The 21,376-nt window shown below is 42.5% G+C and overlaps 1 long non-coding RNA gene across 1 annotated transcript; it reads left to right on the forward strand.

Moving 5' to 3' along the window:
* Positions 1-207: 207 nt before the first annotated feature.
* On the forward strand, positions 208-20,771 carry LOC309336023. Its single transcript, XR_014153863.1, has 3 exons — positions 208-223; positions 5,616-5,720; positions 20,723-20,771. It is a non-coding gene; the product is annotated as an uncharacterized lncRNA (long non-coding RNA).
* The last annotated feature ends 605 nt before the right edge of the window (positions 20,772-21,376 follow it).

Here is a 21,376-nt window from a genome sequence, read left to right on the forward strand (position 1 = left end):
AAAGTCAATCTCTATGGAGAAAACAGGTAAGAACAAAGTCACACTTGCCACCAGCTTCCAAATCCAATGTGTTTTATTATTTATCTGACCTTCTTAGCAAGTAAGTTTCCAAAAAGAATTAAGAGCCTAAACCTTTCACAGACGGGCTCTATGATGTAGCTAAGACACACACAGAGAGAAAAATGGCCGGATTTAGGTTTGATGAGACCCTAAGCTACTGAAGGTAATGGGCCCTTTATATGTCCAGCTGTCCTTTGTCAACAACAAATTGCAGCTGTTTTTTGTGTTGAATATATGCTATGTGGTAATTTAGGGACCTAATAGGTACCTCAAGCCATTTGCACATAACAAAATACAGCAGTACCTCGGGATAAGAACTTAATTTGTACTGGAGGTCCGTTCTTAACCTGAAACTGTTCTTAACCTGAGGTACCACTTTGGCTAATGGGAACTCCCGCTGCCGCCGCATGATTTCTGTTCTCATCCTGAAGCAAAGTTCTTAACCCGAGGTACTATTTCTGGGTTAGTGAAGTCTGTAACCTGAAGCATCTGTAACCTGAAGCATCTGTAACCCAAGGTACCACTGTATGTATTTTATCAAAGTAATTGATATAGAAATGAGCAAACCAGTGATATTTTAGGGAGCAGGCTAGCAGGCAGGGCACATTATTTACATCATAGGAGCCTACATAACACAAAACACTGTTACTGTATGTAGGTTTTATTTTATTTGCTTTTTATCTTATGTTTTGGAAATGTACATCCAGTTTTTTTCCCTTTAAATTTTTGGGGGGCCCCCAAGAGAGTGAGGCCCTAAGCTATAGCTTGTTTGGCTTATACGTAAATCCGGCACTGCACACACACAGAGAGAGTGAGAGTTTTGCTCTGCTTGCAACAGCACCAGCAAAAGCAGTATTCTTTGTTCTCCTGGCACAACAACAAAGGAAAATGTGAATTTCAGAATGGTGATGCAGTACTAGCAGGAACCAGTCAGATTCAGAATTAGCCAAGGCTCAAACAAGAAGCCTCCTCACCTGAGCACTGCTGTTGGGAAAGGCTGTGGCTCAGTGTTACAGCCCATCATACTCTATTCTGATGAGAATAGGGATGTCCTATTCCATCATAATAATAATTTCATTATTTATGCCCTGCCCTTCTGACTGGGCTGCCCCAGCCACTCTGGGTTGCTTCCAACAAATATCTTCTTTGGCGATCACTCGTAGCCGAGTAAGAATGTCTTCCATAAACACGGTTTTAACAATGAGTCCGTAAGTGACAGTGGAAGCCAATTCTGGACCCACGCGTAAAACATTAAACACTGAAAATCTTCCCAATACATGGCTGCCTTCAGATGTCTTCTAAAAGTTCTATAGTTACTCATCTCCTTGGCTCAGGGGTCACATAACTCCATACCCTCCAACATTTCTATGATGAAAATAGGGACATCCTAAGGAAATCAGCCCTGAGTGCTCACTGGAAGGACAGATCGTGAAGCTGAGGCTCCAATACTTTGGCCACCTCATGAGAAGAGAAGACTCCCTGGAAAAGACCCTGATGTTGGGAAAGATGGAGGGCACAAGGAGAAGGGGACGACAGAGGACGAGATGGTTGGACAGTGTTCTCGAAGCTACAAACATAATCTGACCAAACTGCGGGAGGCAGTGGAAGACAGGAGTGCCTGGCGTGCTCTGGTCCATGGGGTCGCGAAGAGTCGGACACGACTAAACGACTAAACAACAACAAAGGAAAAGCGAGACATTTCAGGATCAAATCAGAAACCGGGACCATTTCTGTAAATCCGAGACTGTCCCTGGAAAATAGGGACACTTGGAGGGTCTACTTTGCCTGCTGAAGGTCCCAGCATCTCCAAGTCGATGCCTAAAACTCTTGAGAGCTTCTTCCAGTCCATGGAGGCTTTTCTAAGCTAGTTGTCCCAGGGTCTGACTCTGTATAAGGGTTCCTGGGTTCTTATGTCTTGATAAAGAAAGAGTCAGCTGCCAGTTCTGATAGCTTCTGCACACAGGGCGCCATCTTGTACTTTGTCAGGCAGCAAAATGTATTGTGCCAACCCTGAGGCAGACCATATGCAAGTCAGCTCCTTCACCAGCGAGGCTCATAATGTTTTCACAGTTGGTATGAGGCAGCTTCATGTGAGGTACAGCATGGACCACTCCTGAATCTGAAATGGTTAATGTTGAGCCGAGAGAATGTTTCTTGCCACTCCCATCTGAACCGGAATTGTGAACGCCAAGCAAGAATCACCGCAAATAGATGGAGTGGCAGAACTTCTACCTTCGGGCAAACAAAGCAGAGCTATGGAATGTTGTTTATGCTCCTCTTTCCCATAAACACTGCCGAATAAAGACAGGAAGCTCTTTTTATCTTTTGTTCGGCAATTTCTTTCTGCCACCGGCAAGAGATCTTCATCTTTACTCCCTCTACCCCTTCTCGTTTATTATAGCCTAGCTATTCTCATCTCCAGCTAAACTATTCATTATTTCATTCTCTCTTAAATTGTCTTTTAATTACTTGGCAGACTCGAAGCATCTAAATGTGCATTAGTTTCCCACATCATCTGACACTCGCTCATGCTATGATATTATTAGAAATAATTGCAGGGCCCTGTAACTGAACACAGCACTTTATTAACACAAAAGGTCACAGGAACTGTAGACTCTGAAGGAACCCTTTAAGAGCATTCTGCACCAACCTTCAGGTGCAACCCAAGGAAAAATCCACTCCTCCCTTCACTCCTGCAAGACTCTGATATCCTTTAACATGGGTAGGCAAAATAAGGCCCAGGAGCCGATCTGACCCAAATCGCCTTCCAAATCCGGCCTGCGGATGGGCCAGAAATCAGCATGTTTTTACATGAGTAGAATGTGTCTTTTTATTTAAAATGCATCTCTGGGTTATTTGTGCGGCATAGGAATTCATTCATATAGTTTTTTCAAGTTTTTCACAAGGTCTGAGGGCCAGTGGATCGGGCCCCTGCTGAAAAAGTTTCCCCACCCCTGCCCTATAACATGTGGCTTTAGCAAGACTCACCCAATGAAAACAGGGACGTCCCATTCCATAATCATAGTTTTACTATTTATACCCCACACATCTTACTGGGTTGCCCCACCCATTCTAGGCAGCTTCCAACATATATAAAAACATAATAAAACATTAAATATATATTTTAAAAAACTTTCCTATACAGGATTGTGTTCAGACAGCTTGGGTGTTGGATAACTTCATACCCTCCAACATTTCTCCAATGAAAATAGGGACACGGGTGGCGCTGTGGGTTAAACCACAGAGCCTAGGATTTGCTGATCAGAAGGTCGGCGGTTCGAATTCCCGTGATGGGGTGAGCTCCTGTTGCTCGGTCCCAGCTCCTGCAAACCTAGCAGTTCGAAAGCACATCAAAGTGCAAGTAGATAAATAGGTACCGCTCTGGCAGGAAGGTAAACAGTATTTCCGTGTGCTGCTCTGGTTCACCAGAAGCGGCTTAGTCATGCTGGCCACATGACCCAGAAGCTGTACGCCGGCTCCCTCAGCCAATAAAGCAAGATGAGCGCCGCAACCCCAAAGTCGGCTACGACTGGACCTCATGGTCCCTTTATCTTTAAGGAAAAGTGGGACATTCTGGGATCAAATCAGAAACTGGGACGGCTTCTCTAAATTAGGAACGTCCCTAGAAAATAGGGACACTTAGAGGGTCTGTAGTATTGGTAAATTAAAATGCAATGCAATGCACTTCTGTGTGGCAAAGAAATCTCAAATGGATCAGAACTGGAAGACCAAAACAGAGGCAGAAGGGGTTAACAGCTGCTGTTTCTGCTGCTGCACCTGCCATAATTTCATTAATAAGGGTTTGTGGGGTGTTTCTAAGCTGCCCTTTGACAATCATTGTCGCTAAGATTGATGTGTGCACCGAATTGTCTGGCTCCGACTGGTGATAACTTGAGTTCTAACAAAGAACCTCCAGGAGGCTTAAAATGCAAGGCAACTGGAGGGAAGGTGCTTAGGTGTTTGACAGACAGCCTGGGCAGATAAGGCAGCTCATTCCAGGTCTCCTCACAGGTTAGTGCCTATTTGCTTTCCTCTTCAGCATGGAATTAAGCCATGGGAGGGGCTGCAGTGCTGAATTGATTTGGGGATCTCATGCCAATCAAATCCCTGTTCTTCTGACTGCTCGCATGCAGATGCACAGAGGAAGGTAACCTAACTCTGGCTATAGACATGGCTTCATTAATTATTTTTATTAATAATATGCTGCCCTTTATCAAAAGACCCTGGAGCCGTGTATAGCTTTAAAAGCACAACTTTAAAAGCGAGGTCCCAGCCAAAGAAGAATGGCAACTTAAATTGATGGAATACGTGCAGCTTGCAGATTGAACGTATAGAATAAGAGAACAAGGACGTTTGAAGAAGACTGGAAAATGTTTACTGAATATATGGGTGGAAATTGTGTCCATTTAAAAACACTGGTAGCATTAAGATGAATTCAGCAGTGTAAATGAGTTTGATCGATGTAACAATGGATTACTGAAGGGTTTAGTTCATGTAAAATATGCAGGGATGTATGCAAAATGAACCACGGAAAGAGAAGAAGGGAAATCATTGATTTAAGGCTGCTTAAATGAATATTTTGGAATGTATATTAGAAAATTTAAGAAAAATTATACAATACAATAAAATACAAGCACATTACAGAACATCAATGATAAAAAAACATACTAAACAGCAGACTGACATTCTAATAATAAAATAGTCATCAAAATAACAGTCGTGTCCCCCACACTTTCACAAACCATTGGTTATTTAATAGCCATAGATCTGGGTAAAGAGGAATGTTTTTGCCTGGCACCTAAAGACATGTAATGATGGCACCAGCCTCTCTGGGGAAAGCCTTGCACATTCAGGGAGCCACCACAGAAAAGGCCCTTTTTCTTATTGCCACCATCTAAACCACTCTGGAGACATAGAGAAGGGCCTCAGATGGCAAACACAGGGTCTGGGCTGGGTTGTTTGGGGAGAGGTGGTCCTGAAGGTTTTGTGGTCCTGAGCCTTTATAGATCAACAACAGCACTTTGTGGTTTTTCTTTTTGTTTTTTTACAGATGATCTTTATTGAATTTTTAGTTACATATTATACATACACATACATTATATTTCACATTTGTTCTTGCTCTCCCGAGTTGACTTCCCTCCTTCCTTCTTCTGGCTTTTTTATGTCCTCTGACTTTTCGCATTGTCTTTATCCATTTTCTATAAGATTGTTCTTCTTAATTTTTTTCCATTAAATGTCTGTAAACAAATAAATCTTTCTGTATATACAATTCTTGTTGTCTGTCTGTTCATTTACAAATATTGTTCAATAATAGTCCTAATATACATTTTTAATTCATTTTGATATTATTATCCCATAAATTTCTTGTATTTTCCCATTATGAGATATTATTTTAATTCTACTGGTTTCCCTATTTCACACCATCTTCTCTATATATAACATAATTTTCCCCCATTCTTTTTGATATGTTTCATCACCCTGATGTCAAATTTTTGCTGTTAGCTTGGCTATTTCTGCATACTCCATAACCTTGTACTGCCACTCTGCTATTGTAGGCAATTTTTGCTGTTTCCATACCTGAGCCAGCAATAACCTCGCCGCCGTCAACAACAGCACTTTGAATTGGGTCCAGAAACTAATCAGCACCCAGAGTAATCGTGGTGTGCATTGACAACAGTCAGAGATTTTCCCCAGAGCAAAGGCAAGGCAATCTACTCACAGTATATATATATATATAGAGAGAGAGAGAGAGAGAGAGAGAGAGAGAGAGAGAGACAGTGATCTACCCATTGTCTTTGGAGGACGGACCAGAGTTGCTGAGCTTTTTTCACGGCCTCGGTGCTGTATACCTGAAGGAGCATCTCCACCCCCATCGTTCATCCCAGACACTGAGGTCCAGCTCCAAGGGCCTTCTGGCGGTTCCCTCACTGTGAGAAGTGAAGCTACAGGGAACCAGGCAGAGGGCCTTCTCGGTAGTGGCACCGCCCTGTGGAACACCCTCCCATCAGATGTCAAGGAGATAAAAAAAACTATACAACTTTTAGAAGACACCTGAAGGCAGCCCTGTTTAGGGAAGTTATTAATGTTTGTTTTATCGTGTTTTTAATATTCTGTTGGGAGCTGCCCAGAGTGGCTGGGGGGGCCTGGCCAGATGGGTGGGGTATAAACAATGTTTTTTAGGGGGGGGGGTATGCAGGGGTATGCATACCCCTAAACCTTTTGTGAATCTTTCTACTTTTGTCCATTTACTGTATTTATTTTTCCCAATTTGAACTATAAAATGGTGATTTTCTTGAGTCAAAATGATGATGATGATGATGATGATGATGATGATGATGATAATAATAATAATAATAATAATAATAATTTATTATTTATACTCCGCCCATCTGGCTGAGTTTCCCCAGCCACTCTGGGCGGCTCCCAATCAAGTGTTAAAAACAGTACAGTGTTACATATTAAAAACTTTCGTGCCTTAAGATGTCTTCTGAATGTCAGGTAATTGTTTATCTCTTTGACATCTGATGGGAGGGCGTTCCACAGGGCGGGTGCCACTACCAAAAAGGCCCTCTGTCTGGTTCCCTGTAGCTTTGCTTCTCGCAATGAGGGAACTGCCAGAAGGCCCTCGGCGCTGGATCTCAGTGTCCGGGCTGAATGATGGGGGTGGAGACGCTCCTTCAGGTATACAGGACCCAGGCCGTTTAGGCCTTTAAAGGTCAGCACCAACACTTTGAATCGTGCTCGGAAACGTACTGGGAGCCAATGCAGATCTCTCAGAACCGGTGTTATGTGGTCCCGGCGGCCACTCCCAGTCACCAGTCTAGCTGCCGCATTCTGGATTAATTGCAGTTTCTGGGTCACCTTCAAAGGTAGCCCCACGTAGAGCGCATTGCAGTAGTCCAAGCGGGAGATAACTAGAGCATGCACAACTCTGGCGAAACAGTTCGCGGGCAGGTAGGGTCTTAGGCTGCGTACCAGGTGGAGCTGGTAGACAGCTGCCCTGGACACAGAGCTAACCTGCGCCTCCATGGACAGCTGTGAGTCCAAAATGACTCCCAGGCTGTGCACCTGGTCCTTCAGGGGCACAGTTACCCCATTCAAGACCAGGGAATCCCCCACACCAGCCCGCCCCCTGTCCCCCCAAAACAGTACTTCTGTCTTGTCAGGATTCAACCTCAATCTGTTAGCCGCCATCCATCCTCCAACCGCCTCCAGACACTCACACAGGACCTTCACTGCCTTCACTGGTTCTGATTTAACGGAGAGGTAGAGCTGGGTGTCATCTGCATACTGATGAACACCCAGTCCAAACCCCCTGATGAACTCTCCCAGCGGCTTCATATAGATATTAAAAAGCATGGGGGAGAGGACAGAACCCTGAGGCACCCCACAAGTGAGAGCCCAGGGGTCTGAACACTCATCCCCCCCCCCACTTTCTGGACACGGCCCAGGAGGAAGGAGCGGAACCACCGTATAACAGTGCCCCCAGCTCCCAGCCCCTCTAGACGGTCCAGAAGGATGTTATGGTTGATGGTGTCAAAGGAGAATACCCCTGAACATTTCTTTAGGGGGAAAAAAGCACTGGGTATAAGTAATAAATTATTACAGTAGAAACTTGGTTCTCGAATGGCTTAGTAGATGAACAAATCGGCTCCCGAACACTGAAAACCCAGAAGTGTTCTGGTTTTCTAACGTTTTTCGGAATCTCCTGCAGCCAATCGGAAGCCATGCCTTGCTTTTTTAACAGTTTCTGGAGTCGAACAGACTTCCAGAACGGATTAAGTTCGAGAACCAAAGTTCCACTGTATTATTATTATTATTATTATTATTATTATTATTATTTCGGAAACCTGTGTGGTTTTTGTCCTCATGTCCTCCTTGTGGACTCCCCCATAGACATCAGGTTGGCCGCTGTGTCTCTGTACATTCATGATGTCTTCCTTGTGGACTTCCCATAGACTGTGGATTAGCCACAGCGGTGGGGGGGGGGATGTTGGACCAGATACACCTCTGTTCTGGCGCTCTAATGTTCTTCTTCTTTGTGTTAAGATTTTTATTAAAGTTTATTCATGATGCAATAAAATATAGACAACTAATTTGAACAAAAAACAAAAACAGCTACAAAAAAAATGAAAATAGAGTACAGTGGTACCTTGGGTTAAGTACTTAACTCGTTCCGGAGGTCCGTTCTTAACCTGAAATTGTTCTTAACCTGAAGCACCACTTTAGCTAATGGGGCCTCCCGCTTCCACCGTGCTGCCGGAGCATGATTTCTGTTCTCACCCTGAAGCAAAGTTCTTAACCCAAGGTACTATTTCTGGGTTAGCGGAGTCTGTAACTTGAAGTGTATGTACCCTGAGGTACCACTGTACAGAGTCCTCTTGTCAGGTGTGCATACAGGAGCCAGGCCCTGTGACCAATAGGAAGGCCCCAGTCCTGCAAAGTCCTCAGTTTGTTCTGGAAAGGCAAGATGCGGCCTTACAGGTGAGGCCGATTGGTAACTCACAGCACCTGGTGGCAAGAGCTGGGAAGAGATATAAGGTCAGCATTTCCCTTCGGCTCTTTGCCACAGCAACACTCTTCTTGCCTTGGGCTTCTTGACTCCTTACTTCCTGAACCTCGGACCCTTGGCTTATTGACTCCTGGCTTTTGGACCCCCATTCCTGCTCCCACCCTGCCATCTTGCCCCCCAGTCCTGATGTCCCCTGCCGGGACTTTGATCGCCCATGAACCGGACCGTAACACCTCTCTTAGAGGTAGTTCTTAACTCTTACCACCCACAGAAGGTTGTAGTCCCTCCCAGCTCTCATATGGGACCTTTTCTTCTTATGTTGCTACTGAATGAATGAATGAATGACAATAGTAATTTAATGTCATGTGTCGTTTGGACCTCAGCACACGAGAAACGGTTTTACTTTTTCTTTTAAATCCCCCTGCGTCGATTACTGTTGGAAACCAACACTCTAATTTTGTTCGTTATAGTTTTGTGTCACAAAACCTCAGCAAGCTCTTGTACCAGGCTAATGAGAGAAGGGGTGAACAATATCATTTTTCAGGGCTGTCGTACACTGTTTCATGAACGCCTAAATGCCTTATATAGAGAGTGAAATATGGAAGTGACTGCGTAACAATGACCTTTTCAATATTCTCCATTTTCATTGGCTCCCCGTTCAAGGAGTACCAGCAAGTTTAGTGCCATTGTAACACTGAGAGGAGGAGTGGAAATGCCAGCCAGTGAAAACACAGAATATTGAAAAGGTCAACATGGTACAGCATGCTGCTGTAATTCGTATAGCCATTAGAAGTCCAATATTTCATCTCATGGTAAAGAATTATAATGAGAATTGAAAATGGCACCACATTAATTCATCTTTATGACGAGCACAGCAATCAAAATGGAAGCATACACATATCAGATATTCTTTTTGCAGTTTTGAAGAATATAGAACGGGCATGTGAAAAGGATTTTATCCCTCCAAGTAAAAGCCCAAACCAAGCCAAGCCTTCTGTTTACCATCACTTTTATTAAGTTTTGTATCCTTATTGGAGTTCACCGATTGGGTCTGTGTTGCTCCCGGACAGGAGGAAGGAAGTCAAATGACACCGAGGTTGATTCCAAGAAAGAGTTTATTCTGCTCTCCGGATAGCAGAAGGCACTTGCGTGGTGAGTCCACAGCAAGTCCAAAGAAATGAGAAGTTTCATGCAGTATATATATCCCCCAGGCACCCTCTCCCCCCTTCCCCAGGAATCCAACCACGTCAGCCTATGTACGCAGGTTGACATCACATATGTTCCTGCTCTGGTATTCTTAACCATAAAAGGGTATTCCTTCCTGTACTTCTGACCCTAAAAGGATCTTCCTCCTCCTACTCTTATCTTGGAGGAAGAGGTCATCATCTCCGGGAACACACTCTGGCGTTGTTCCCAGACTTAGGTCTGTGCTTCAGGGTTGTGGTAAGATAAGACCTAGAGTGTCATCCCTGTTCCACTTTGGAGTGGACAAGGCCATCCTTATCGTCACTGACTGATAAAGGAGAAAGCCTTGTTTATGCAGCTATGTTCTTATGCATTTGCTCAACAGCTCAAGTTAAAGCATTTTAGAAATGCTAAGAAGAAAAGGGGGGGGGGTTGAGTCAGTTTTAAACTGACTGCACAGAAACCCATTCCTTCAGTTTGACCAACCCGTAGTGGCACTGATAGTTCCAGAATCTCTAAATGATGGGAAGGAATGACAACAACAAAAGAACAGATCTTGAGAGGAGGTTCACCAAAAGCATTTTCATAAATATCAGAATGCCATAGAATGTAGTGATCCACATTGGTTTAGAATCAAAATGCTGCCATGCTCACAATCAAAATGGAGCCCAACCATTGCCAAACCATAGTCCCATAAAAGAAAGGTTGTGTGGTGAGTTCCCGCCTCCCCCCAGTAGGAATAAAGACACAGGACACCATTATTTTAAGGTTAATGGGCAAAAAATGTGTTAGGGTGTGAAACCTAAGACGCTGGCAAGTTAGCAATGTCATGTGACTTTAAGTAGTCAAGCTCGTTAAGTTGTTAAGTTGCTCAGTATATAAAGAGTGTTTGTTTTCTCTGCCTGTGGGGCGTGAAGCAAAAATGTCTGAAAGCTCCGGAGGTGTTTCTGTTATCTTTCTGCAATAAACCTGTCTTTGGAAAGACAGGCTTCCCTGTGTCATTATTTCTTTGCTGCTGAGACTCTGAAGCTTGTACTGCAACAAGAATCTCTGCACTGGACTTAATTAATGCTCTGCAAAGAGAACTGTTGCTGGTTGCGCAGTGGAAGCGTTTACTGGACCAGTACACAGACTCTCTTAAAATGGCCACAACTTTATTGGTTACAGGTAAGAGCAGTATTGGCTTAGGCATTGGTCCTATCAGACTATCTGGCTTCAGCCTGTTAGCTTGAAAACTGGGAAGGGTTAACACCAGCAGAGGGAGCCCTGCTGATGCACATCAACTAGGCACTCACCCGGGGTCACCACTCAAGGGGGCGCTTTAGGCCCTGGCCTCCATAGGCTTTGGACAAGGCAACGCCCCCCGGAATCCTTTACCGGACTACCCTTCAATAGCTGTGCGGACCAAAGAGGGAGATCCCGGGGCCGCGCTTGCCTTAAATGAGGCAAGCCACACACCCTGAGCCAGCCGATTGGTTGGCTCAGGGGATGACGCAGCCCAAGGATTCCTCTGATCGTGGGGGGCTGGAAGCCAGCCTCCACGTGCGCGTTGGGGGCGTGAAGCCCACAACACCACCTCCTCCTGATGTCAGAAGTGGCTATACAGAGCAAAATCTTGTTGTAAGTGAACTAATGGGCTTCATTTGGGTGAAAAGGTGGCTCAAAGATTTAGAAATAGACAATATTTTCTAAAATTTTGTCTGTGGACCCTTGAGTCTGTAATGCTGAGAGGTGGGTTTTTAATGCTCACCTGTTTAATAATAATAATAATAATAATAATAATAATAAATTATTATTTATACCCCGCCCTTCCCGGTTTAAAAATGGGGCTCAGGGAGGCTAACAGCAAATATAAACATTGATTAAAATGCGACTTAAAAACAGCATAAAACACCACAGAATACAACATAAAATGCAGCATCAACATCAATAGAATTCAAAAATTCAGGGGGCATTTTTGGAAAAAAACAAAACCCCAGTCAGTAGACATTGAATGACCACCAAGGCTAACTGGCCAAGTTGGTCCTACTAGGGCCAGCAAGGAGGTGTGTGAATAAGGGTTTCTTCATAGAAGAGGAAAGGGAAAAGGGAATAGGATAAAGCTAATTCAAACTGAAGGCCAGGTGGAATAGCTCTGTCTTACAGGCGCTGCAGAAGGAGATCAAGTCCTTAAAAAGGAAAGGAAAGACCATTTCAACCTACAAGTAAGGGGAAAAAATAAGAATTAGAGCACTTGGGGGAAGCAAATTCTATTTCATACCCTCCAATATGAAATGGCCCCAAACCGAGACACCATATTCCAAGTCAGCATTCCCTTGTGAGTCACTGTAGAGCATGTTCTTGGGGATCCTGCCATCTTCCATTCTGTGGACAAATTGCTTATCAAACTACTCATTATTTAAAAAATACCAGATACATGCAGGGTGTTGGTCCACTGTGCTTCATTAAATCCAGGGTCAATGCAGCCGTCTACCAGGAGATTTTGGAGCACTTCATGCTTCCTTCTGCAGATGAGCTTTATGGGGATGCTGACTTCATTATCCAGCAGGACTTGGCACCTGCCCACACTGCCAAAAGTACCAAAACCTGGTTCAATGCCCATGGGATTACTGTGCTTGATTGGCCAGCCAACTCGCCTGACCTGAACCCCATAGAGAATCTATGGGGCATTGCCAAGAGCAAGATGAGAGACATGAGACCGAGCAATGCAGAAGAGCTGAAGGCTGCTATCGAAGCATCCTGGTCTTCCATAACACCTCAGCAGTGCCACAGGCTGATAGCATCCATGCCACGCCGCATTGAGGCAGTAATTGATGCAAAAGGGGCCCAAACCAAGTACTGAGTACATATGCATGCTTCTACTTCTCAGAGGTCCAATATTCCTCTATTTTCAGTCCTTGTTTTGCTGATTTCATTTAATATTCTAATTTTCTGAGATTTGGGGTTTTCATCAGTTGTGTGCCATAATTATCACAATTATAACAAATAAAGGCTTGACATATCTCTCTTTGCATGTCATGAGTCTATCTCATATATTAGTTTCACCTTTTAAGTTGAATTACTGAAATAAATGAACTTTTCCATGATATTCTAATTTTTTTAGTTTCACCTGTAGAATAAACACAAAATAAAGCATATTACCAAGACTTCTCAAAAACTTGTAACCTTTCCTGCCGATCCCTTTTTATCTTGCAATTAGTGGCAAAAATCAACATTCGCCATGTTTCTGACATTATTCACTGTAACGCTTTCAAGCTAAAATTTCAAAATCTCACAACTTTTCCTGAGTCTTTGTATCGGGATTGTCGCTTGCAGCGCTTTAAGTAGTAACATTCATCCAGAGTCAAACTAGCGCCTTCAAGATCCATTACACTGCAACAATCTTTATACCCCAGGCAAGGGCCTTTAAAGTCTAATTATTTATACAGTTAAATAGGTTTTACCGCACAGCTAATAACAACTGCTGGTTATTAATAATTCATGGCCATTCATTTGGGAGACCAGGCCTTTATGATTTGCCTTAGTCAACATGCAAAAATCAATTACCAGTCTTATCCAGGTTAGGGGGGGGGTCTTGAAGATGAGCTATCTGCTAGCCTGCTAAGCCATTGTCAATGTGTAAGACAGTCCATATTGACTGAGATGCGCTCCATGGGACTTACACGAAGGTAAGAGTATCTAGGACTTCAGCCTTAGAGAGGCAGTGTTCACTTTTAGGCTGGTGTAGCTAAATTGTTAAACATTTAGCAGTTTTATGAAACATGGGTTTTAAAAGTCTGCGGAATTTTAAATTGGCTAATTTGCAGCAGGTTGCCTTTTCAGAACACCTCTTTCCTACTGGGATGTCATAGTAATTGGTTCTTAATTGAGACATGTGCTTCCAATTTTCTAAATCCAACCGACTATGAATCTGGAAAAGACCGGCAGGTTTTAGGCTCGGATTCATTCATTTCCATAGGACTGACAAATACGTTTAGAACTGGTGCCTATGCAAATCTATCGTAGGTGGCTTTCATCAGATCTCTTAATGGATATTAATTATCCCTTAACAAGCTTTAACCACATTTTTGTTCAAACAGTTGGAATGACCAAGCAGGTAGAAGAGGGAACCTTATCTTCTTTGCCAAAGGATAGCGTGTTGGGTGGAGCTGATGATTTGACTAACTTTGTTTGTGGTTGCCATCACATAAACCCAGTAACTGTGTGAAGCCACTTCTATATGGAAGTAACAAAGGTTACAACCAGCTGGCTGTGAGATATCATGTAGGCCTTTCTCACCAGTTATCACTCTCTCATGGTCCTTACTGGTAACCTCTAGGCTGGATTACTACAACGTGAGACTGTTCAGAAACTTGAGCTAGTGCAGAATTTGGCAGCCAGGTTGCTCACCGGGGCAAGACAATTTGAGCATATTACAGCAATTCTGGACCAAATTCGCTGGCTGCCAATTAGCTTCCAGGCCCAATGCAATGTGCTGTTTTTGACCTTGTTGTTGTTGTTTAGTCATTCAGTCGTGTCTGACTCTTCATGACCCCATGGACAGGAGCACGCCAGGCACTCCTGTCTTCCACTGCCTCCCGCAGTTTGGTCAGACTCACGTTGGTAGCTTCGAGAACACTGTCCCACCATCTTGTCCTTTTTCGTCCCCTTCTCCTTGTGCCCTCAATGTTTCCCAACATCAGGGTCTTTTCCAGGGAGTCTTCTCTTCTCAGGAGGTGGCCAAAGTACTGGAGCCTCAGCTTCAGGATCTGTCCTTCCAGTGAGCACTCAGGGCTGATTTCCTTCAGAATGGATAGGTTTGATCTTCTTGCAGTCCATGGGACTCTCAAGAGTCTCCTCCAGCACCATAATTCAAAAGCATCAATTCTTCAGCGATCAGCCTTCTTTATGGTCCAGCTCTCACTTCCATACATTACTACTGGGGAAACCATAGCTTTAATTATACGGATCTTTGTCGGCAAGGTGATGTATTTTATAGGTTTTTGACCTATAAAGCCTTAAACAGCAACACTGAACAGGTTCAAGGGAAAAGCAGGCAAAGTATCCCCATCTCCACTAACCCCCCTGGCCTATCACCCACTATTCCAACATGCAGCTCAAAACCTCCGGATTAAAACCTGGCAAGCCAAAGGACTACATTGTCTAAAAGACTTCAACAACAACAACAACAACAACAACAACAACAACAACAACAACAACAACAAACAACAACAAACCCATACCAACACAAGGAATACAGAACAAACTAGGGGACACCCATATACCTTTGGCTAACACATCATCAACTACATGCCTTCTTAAACAATCCCCAACAGTAAAATCAGCAGCCACTAGGTGCTTGACCACCTTTGAAAACCTCCTGACAGCAGAGGGACACAGTAAAGGGATGGTATCCACAATATACAAAATACTGCTCCAAAATCCCACAAACCCTCTTGACGCAGTCAAAGAACAATGGGAACATGACATAGACAAGGCATGTACTTTTGTAAACCAAGAAAATCTTTAATAAAAATAATTTCTTTTTTGATAAAGCCTTGAATTGCTATGGTCCGCAATACCTCAAGGACCACATCTCCCCATATAAGCCAACCTGGACACTAAATTCATCATCTGAGGCCCTTCTTCATGTGCTTCTTCTTCTTCTTTTTTTAAAAAAATATATTTATTAGCAATTTTTTAATTTAATTACAATACCAATAAACAAAACAATGTAGCATATCTCTTAACATAATTTTCTTATCATCTTTGGACTCCCTCCCATCCCCCGCTCCTGCCTTCCTAACCAAAAAAATATACATAAATTTCCAGCAAATTTAACCCCTTATTTTCATTCTTGTTGTCTAATTTTCCAATATTGTATCTCTAATTTTAGATATCCTTTATTCAAATCTTGAAATATTAAATATATCGTAAAAATTCTCCAAAATTTTTTCTTTTCTTAAATTTAACTTATCTTCCTATATCACATATTTAACTTTAATGGTGCCCAGTTATTTATATTCTAGCATCCTTCTTAACATTCATATAGTTTACAATATTTTTGTAGGTAGATCTTAAATTTCTTCCAATCTTCTTCTAGCGTCTCTTCTCCCAGGTCTCAGATTCTGCCAGTCATCTCAGCTAGTTCCATATAGTCTATCAGTTGCATCTGCCATTCTTCCAGTGTGGGTAAGTCTTGGGTTTTCCAATGCTTAGCGACGAGTGTCCTTGCTGCTGTAGTTGCATACATAAAAAATGTTCAGTCCTTCTTTAACACCTTCTGGCCGACAATACCCAGAAGGAAGGCCTCTGGTTTCTTAGGGAAGGTATACTTAAATACCCTTTTCAGCTCATTATATATCATTTCCCAGAAAGCCTTCACTCTAGGGCAGGTCCACCAGAGGTGAAAGAATGTTCCTTCATTTTCTTTACACTTCCAACATTTGTTATCAGACAAGTGGTATATTTTTGCAAGTTTGACTGGAGTCATATACCATCTATATATCATTTTCATAATATTTTCTTTCAGAGCATTACATGCAGTAAAGTTCAGCCCAGTAGTCCACAACCTCTCCCAGTCCTCAAACATAATGTTATAACCAATGTCCTGTGCCCACTTTATCATAGCCGATTTGACCGTTTCATCTTGTGTATTCCATTTTAACAGCAAGTTATACATTCTTGAAAGTACCTTAGTCTTAGGCTCTAATAGTTCAGTTTCTAACTTCGATTTTTCCACCTGGAATCCTAACTTTTTGTCAAGTTTAAAAACTTCTTTGATCTGAGCGTAATGCAACCAATCTCGCACTTTATCTTTCATTTTCTCCTGACTCTGCAATTTCCAATTATCTCCATCTTTTTCTAATATTTCCCAATACTTCGGCCACTTGGCCTCCATATTGAGTCTTTTCCGGGCTTTAGCTTCCAATGGTGAAAGCCACCTTGGAGTTTTACTTTCCAGTAAGTCTTTGTAATTTGTCCAGACATTAAACACTGCTTTTCTGACAATATGGTTCTTGAAAGTCTTATGAATTTTAACCTTGTCATACCACAAATATGCATGCCATCCGAAAGCGTTGTTAAATCCTTCCAAATCTAAAACATCAGTGTTTTCAAGAAGCAGCCAATCTTTCAACCAGCAGAAAGCTGCTGATTCATAGTACAACCTTAAGTCTTCTTCATGTGCTTCTTCTATGTGAGGTCCACAAAAACAGGCCTTTTCTGCAATGGCTCCCCATTTGTGGAATATTCTCCCCAGGGAGATTCATTTGCTGCCTTCATTATATATTTTACTTGCCAGGTGAAAACGTTTCTTTTTTTAAAAAAATAATATTTATTACTTTTCCAACAATTTAAACACTACAAAAAAGAAGAACAATACAATACAATACAAAAACACTACATAACACTAACACATTAAACTAACAAAACAAAACAAAAACAATTTAAAACACATCAAATAATTTCAGTATATTATCTTTCATTCACTTATTTACACGACCTCCTCACACCTCCCTTTTTGTATTCCACTTCTGTTAATTGTTTCAGCAATTCCTTTCCATCTTCCTCTGTTTTCAATCCTATAATTATCTTAACACATTCTAACCTTATTTTTTCCTTTAATACTCTATTAATCTATTTATACTTAATTCCTTATAACATTTCCACTAAAGCCATATAACTTCATTCCAACATTTTTCTAGCATTCATTAATTTTGCAACATTTCCGTAAATAATCTTTAAACTTTTTCCAGTCTTCTTCCACCAACAGGTGAAAACGCTTCTCTTCAACCAGATCTTTGGCTGATTGATATTCTACAGCAGGGGTCAGCAAACTTTGTCAGCAGGGGGCCGGTCCACTGTCGCTCAGACCTTGTGGGGGGCCGGACTATATTTTGAAAAAAAAAAAAATGAACGAATTCCTATGCCCCACAAATAACCCAGAGATGCATTTTAAATAAAAGGACACATTCTTCTCATGTTGCCTACCCATGTTCTACAGCCTTTAAAGTGTATTTGTGGGGAATGGGGTGGTTGTTTTGTTTTTTCTGTTTTAACTTTTTATTTGTGCTTTTAACTTGTATATTCATCTTGTGAGCCATATAGAGATCTTACGATGAAGTGTGGTATATAAATTTTTATTACAGTGGCACCTCGGGTTAAGTACTTAATTTGTTCCTGAGGTCCGTTCTTAACCTGAAACTGTTCTTAACCTGAAGCACCACTTTAGCTAATGGGGCCTCCCACTGCCGCCGCGCCGCCGGAGCACGATTACTGTTCTCATCCTGAAGCAAAGTTCTTAACCCAAGGTACTATTTCTGGGTTAGCGGAGTCTGTAACCTGAAGCATTTGTAACCTGAAGCATCTGTAACCCAAGGTAACACTGTATTATTATCATTCTTTCACACAATACCTTTAAAGACCATTCAAAGACCATTCTTCCACTCAAAGAATTCTGGACATTGTAGTTTACGCCTCACATACAATTCCAAACAACCCTTAGCAAACAAGAATTATTTGAGGGCGGGGAACTGCTGTAAAGGTACAAACCTTTAGTATTGCCAAACAACTTGAACCTACAATATACTGCATAGCATGACAAGCAGCTTTGTAAATCTTACAAAGTTGCTCTTCTGTCATATATATATATGTGTGTGTGTGTGTGTGTGTGTGTGTGTGTGTCTGTGTATTGCAGTTAATGGACTCCTCTTTAAAAGGAGTGTATGCAATGCAGAACTAAAATTACTATTAAGCTATGCTTGCTATAGAGAAGGATCCCTGCTGATGTGTTAGCATTCATTTATCCAAAGGGGGCGAGCCTTCCCCCATAAAATAGAGCAAATGTATGGTCAGGAGGCCTACCCTATTCTCTGTGCCCACTGAGATCTTTTTAAAATTCACCACAGCTAGGAACATAATCAAAAAGAAACAGTTGGGCAATGTTCCTAGCCATGGGGAATGTTATTGCACCTGCTTGCCGGGCCCAATGAGCGAAGTGACTTAAGTAGGTTGGTGAGAAGTTTTGTAGCAAAGCACCAGAAATTAAACTTATCTTGTACCAATGGCTGGAGTAGCTCCTTTGAGTGTCGCTCCTGGGGTGAGATTAGTAGAATGGAGAGGTTTGAGCGTTTGTATCTCTGGCAAACCAACACTGAGCTTAGATGAGAAAAAAGGCTCCTCACACATCATACAAACTGCTGTAGCTGTTCACAACCAATAATAATAATAATAATAATAATAATAATAATAATAATAATACCTTTATTGTCATTTTACAACCTGTGTACAGTGAAATTAAATGAGCCTCCCTCTCCTCCAAACACTCAATCTCTTATCCAACAACACACCACCTCGCAATTTCGCTATGTTATTTTTCGTTCAACAGCCCACAGATAGAAGCTATTTTCCAGCCTGTTGGTACGGCTGATTATACTTCTATATCTCCTGCTCAGGGGTAGAAGATTAAAGAGGTGATGGCCGGGGTATGAGTCATCCCTGAGAATTTTTCTCACTCTCCTAAGGCAACGATCCCTTGCAATGTCATCTTGCGGGCTCATGTGCCGTATTCACCACCCTCTGTAGAGACTCTCTGTCCGTGGCTGTCAGGCCAGCATACCACATTGTGATACAATACGAAAGGACACTTTCTATTGTGGACCGGTAAAAGGAGTTCATCAGTTGTTGTTCAACATTATTCTTTCGCAAGACCCTGAGGGAATGGGGTCTCTGTTGGGCCTTTTGGACCACCTGAGTTATGTTGATTTTCCAATTGAGGTCCTCACTAAGGTAAACTCCCAGGAATTTAAAGGAGGAGACTCATTCCATACAGCGCCCCCTGATATACAACGGGGCAGGTTCCCCTCTCTTCCTCCTGTTCACAACCTACTATGACCATCTGTTGTTGGCATCCATCTGTCTCAAGAGACAATGGAGTGCACCTCTGGAGTCAGCAGCACTCCCCGGGGTGCAAGCCTGGGCAGTGTGTATAGAAGTCCTGGGCTGCACAGATGACAAGACCCCTCCTCTTGACTTCACTTAGGGGTCGAAAGGAAAGATTAGCATGTTGGGCACCAGCTTGGCTGCAGGAGCTGCTGGAAGGAGGAGTACAAGGCACCATCCAACCATCTTAAGGACTCTATCTTAGGGACTTCTGGATTTGTGTAGCCTATTCTTCTCCTGAAGATAGAGGAGGTTTGGGATCAAAGTTTTCCTTCTCCTAGATGGGCTACCTTCCCAGGTTGAAGAGCCCTATCCACCCCTCATTTCCCTCCACAGCTCATGCAGAAACCACCTTCTTGACCGTTGGATCTGTTATTGGTCTTGTTCCTTCAATCTGCCCAAGCCTGTCTTCACATGCACAGAGGAAAATGCCAGCTGGAGTGGGAGGCCAGAAATAAGTGCACCTGCAATGTGGCAATTGAGGGGGAGGAGTTTTCTTCCTGCTTGGCCAACCGGTCTTGAAAACAAGCAATGACTCCTCCCCCAGCAAGGATTTTCATGTGACTTTGATTGTCCAGTCAGAGAAGAGGAACCATCCTAAGTGGTTTCTCTTCAGATCATATGGATCTTTCGCCTTTTACTAAGTGGGATATGATTGTCTAATAGTTAGAGATCTGGGTGAAATTTTGGCCAGTTTGCATTTAAGTGGAATTTACCTAATCCATACTTCTCAAACACACACTAACTAAAATACAGCTGTCTTTCAAAATTTGCCCTTCTACATAGTCCATAGTTTTGCTCTCCAATCAAACAAAACATATATTAGTGAAAGTAGCATACAAAAACACAACATACATACATACTAGCAAAAACTGCTTGCAAAAATAAGGTCTGTTGGGAGAAAATCATATTAAAATGCTGGTGAATTTTCATGAAGACTTTTTTGCTTTTACAAGGTATGCTGATGCGGAAATCTGTAGAAGTGAACTTAAGAATGGCAAGCTGAGAGACTGAGCTTGAACAATTTGTCCATCTCTACTGCAGGTCTACAAAGAAGACCCTATGGAAAAGGAGGAGGGAATTGTTGGAAGCAAAGAAAATTTACACCAAAGTTATTGGGAAACCATTACTATAATCATCAACTCTCAGGGCTCATTGAAGAAAAGAACGCCTATTTTCCACACAAGCTGAGCCCCTGAGGTCCTCAGTGGGTTTTGCTGCATAGGAGGTGGTGATCCAAAGGGAAGACACAAAAGCAGAAATTGCAGCCTGAATAATCATGGCCCCAGAAAGATGTTAAGTTATTTCTCTTCCCTGTCCTTTATTTGATTGTGACTGTGTTGTGAAAGTCATTTGTTAGCTCTTTGGGAGACTCTTGGGGCTATAAAGCGGGATATAGGTATTCAAGAGTATTTTCCACCCATCAAAAGTCATGGAGCAAAACATCTTTAGCTACGTTGAGAAAGTGATTGTTATTAGCAAGCAAGCAAGCTAAACAAAACACAGTTACCTCATCCCTTGATAACACCATGATGGCATTTCCAGTTCACGAGGTCATAAAATGTCGTCACTTTCTTCAGCTAGCTAGTTCCCAAAACAAACTTCCTGGAAACCACTGTTGCCATCCCCAAATGTGAAACTCAAAGGGAGAGGGAGGGAGAAGGGGGAAGTGTTGCAAGAGACCAGAAATCCTCTCGT

This window comes from Podarcis erhardii (assembly GCF_964252035.2).
Source record: "Podarcis erhardii genome assembly, chromosome: 1".
Taxonomy (NCBI): Eukaryota; Metazoa; Chordata; class Lepidosauria; order Squamata; family Lacertidae; genus Podarcis; species Podarcis erhardii.